The following is a 3,594-nucleotide window of genomic DNA, read 5'->3' as shown; positions in this document are numbered from 1 at the left end:
TAGGGGTTGTCATTCAAAAATGTATGGGTGAGAGGGCCCTGATGTGGAAGTGCAAAGCTCCTCCCTACTCCTCAACCTATATTGAGTAGTCTTATGCGAGAGTGTGGGGAATTAATCAAATTATTTATAGAATGGATAATTATATGATAATTTAGAGGATGTAAACTAAATGGAAGCCACCCCACCTTAAACTAGTTAAAGTTGATTTTTTCTTGATTTAAGTAGGTGGATGGAGCAACTGCAAAAGGAACAATTTGAAATTATTGAGGTGATGGTATCAAAGGATACTCTAGGAAATGCGGAAATACATTTAGAAAAGAGGTTGAGGCACTTGGACTTCTGTATAGGGTCAAGGTAGCCATGAGCATGGGAATTGAAAATATTTTTATGGAGGGATATCTATGATAGTCATTATGGTTGCTAAGGAGAAGAGTAAAATGAGCTAGAATGCCACATAGATTATTAGTGATGCCTAGTGTATCATGAATAGTCTTAATGATGCTAGAATCCAAAACCTATAAAGGGAAGGGAACCAAGTGGTGGACACCTTGGCAGGATACAAAAATAAAATTATTAATGACCAACTATGGTGGGATGAGAAAGATATCCTAGCTGTAATCAAATCACTTTTTCATAAAGAGACAATTATGTTATGATGCACAGATTGGCATACAATAAGGGTTTTCCTTCCATGATGGCTTTAGCTAAGATTATTAGCTACCCTATTATTTTAATTGGGTGTGTTATGGTGGTGATGGTTTTAGAAGATATGTATATTTATGGTTATACTTCTAGTGAATAAAGAGTAAACATTATTCATAATGGTCAGAGGAAAGTTGATACTCAAGAAAAAATTTGGGGCAATTTTTTATGCTACCCATTACAAACTTCAATATCTTGAGATAGGGAGTTAATGAGTTGTCACAAGGACTTGGTGCTATGACCACTTTATTTTAACTTATTTTCTATGATTCCTATAAAGTCCTTATTCATTTGGGGTTCCTTTTGCTATAAAATCTATTGCATAATTTGCAAGGGTTTATCTCTAGCTTTTATTGAATGTTTGATTAGTTGTGTGGATAAAATGGCAATTGAGCTTAATGGAGGAGATGAGGAGTTTGGTGTCAACCTAGATGATGATGAGGTTATGGATGTTGGAATATTCAAATATGGAAAGAGTACTTATGAGAGGGGGGGTGAATCATAAGTATCATACTTTTGCCAATAAAACTTTTAACTGAAAGTAAATTGCATGCATGTAAATACATCAAATAAAAATGTAACAAAACACATGGATCAATAACACTTTAACACTGGAATTTGGTAACCCAGAAACCCTCCAGGAATAAGAAGGTAAAACTGGGGTGGGGATGATACCCACAAAAATTATTGCAGCAATATTGTTCAACCACTTCTGATGGTTTTCCTTGTTAAAGGCCTGCCCTGTTAAAGGCTTTACACTGTGTCAATAGTGACCTGGTTAGAGGCTTTCAAACACTTAACATGAAGTGTTACCCTGTTATTGGATTTCATCACCTAGTTAAAGGATTTATCAAAATAGTTGTTAAGCTAACCTATCACCATAGGATTTTTCATTCTAATACAATTGCTAGAGAGTATTAGATACAATAAACCTGACTGATTACAATCCTTGATTGCTGATTGCAGGCACTTTTTCTACTTTCTCTGATCTGGATCCTTTCGTGATCTGATAATCCTCACTTTTGAAAATAAAATTCCTTACGAACCCTTGTATGTCTTCTCACACCTCTTGTCTCTTACACTTTACAATGAAGTTTGGTCTTCCTTATAAAGACATTTGAAAATTTAGGGTTAGGTATGGATCTACGATCCATATTCAATCTTCATTTTCCACTCAATACTTATCTTTTGCTGATTGGTTGCATGCCTTTAGCATTTTTCTTATTGGTTGCATGCAAATTGCATAGGGAAAATAAAAGATTCAATCTCATCATTAAATCCTTCAAGATTTGCCTTATGTTGGCTATAAAAACTATTTGCATCATAGTTTGTGCAATTACAAACTCTTATGCTTATATACTGAGTTACTCGACTCCTAAAGTAATGCTGATGCTTAGCACATGCTATTTCTTGGATAGCTCGGCACCTTAACAAAATTGTATTACTCGGCACCTTATGTTACTTGGCACTTGTTAACACTCGACACCTGAACTTCACTCTGTATCTGATTTTCACTTGACAGCTGATCTTCACTCGGCACATGAAGATCACTCGGCATGCATGATGTACTCGGCATCCAATGTGGAATATGTTTAAGTGTGTTGGCACTCAAGTGTCAAAAACATTATGATGTTAATAATCTCCCCCTTTGACATGAGTGACAAAAACACTTAACTGACCTTATAAGTACATTTACTAATCTGATTGGTATGTACATATTGAAAACTTTGATTAAAATTTGCGACTTACAATATATACCTCAAAATTTTTGTAACTCCCCTTGAGTTGATTGTGTCTTACTTATATATCAATGCTCCTCCTTTGTATCTATTCTCCCCTTATTAATCTGTATCTCCCCCTTTACAACCTATATCTCCCCCTTTTTGACACTTATGTCAAAGAATGTTTAAGGGTTAAGATCATATTTAGCCAAAAATGTGCTATTTACCTCCATAATCATTTGGAGAGCTACATCCTAATTATTCAAAGCAATTTCTAATGACTTATGCTGGATAGCAGTCTTGGCAACAAGTTGAATAAGTCCATCTAATGTAGAAAGATTTGGATCTTTCTTGAGTACATTTTCAGCATATACTTGCTCTTTATGGAGTATCTCTAAATGTGGGGTAATGGAGAACTGGAGCTGTATCACTTTGGCCTTAATATTAGCCTCATCTACTGTTAAGACAGCTATTTCTTTGTGAGTGTGAAGCGATTGAGAAAAATGCTTCTCACTTTGAGCTGGATCACTCAGTAGTTGCATGCTTGAAATGTTTAAATTTCTTTCCAAGCCCAGTATATTTTAGCTTGTTTCTTGTGTGAAGTATGAAAAATCACACAACTTTTTGTACAATGAGAATATATTCTCAAGTACCTTCTTCACCTTATCAATAAGCTTGGCCAATTCTACTTGTGTAAGTGCGATTTGTCTTGATATTTTCTCATTCACTTTCCCTTGAAATTTTCTTTCTGACCATTCCATAAGTTTTGCATTGGTTTCTAGGTCTTCATTTGTCACCTAGTCAACAATATCTGTTAGTTTCTCTATGATATCCTTTGACTCATCCAGTGATTGCAAACTGAAGGCATCCATAAAGATGTCCTTGATCTCATAAAGTGTTTGCTTATGTTTATACTCTTTCCTGAGTATTTCCTATCTTTTCCTTCTATTTAGTGCATCCTTCACCTCATTGATTTGATCAATAGTTATTGATTTTGAGTCATAGTTGGGTATGACTATCTCTTCATCTAATTCAGGGTCTCCATAGTGAAGTACCCTTGCAACTCTGGTAGTACTAGATGATGGTACTGAAATCTGCAATGGCTGGTGTGAAGGAGTTCCCAAGGTAGGAAAATTTATTAATGTTTGAATTGCCTCCTATTCTTTAGGGG

This window comes from Cupressus sempervirens, chromosome 10 (assembly GCF_028749045.1).
Source record: "Cupressus sempervirens isolate cs-2001-9-10 chromosome 10, ASM2874904v1, whole genome shotgun sequence".
NCBI lineage: Eukaryota > Viridiplantae > Streptophyta > Pinopsida > Cupressales > Cupressaceae > Cupressus > Cupressus sempervirens.
The sequence above is the reverse complement of the archived record's forward strand: the minus strand, read 5'-3'. Positions refer to the sequence as shown.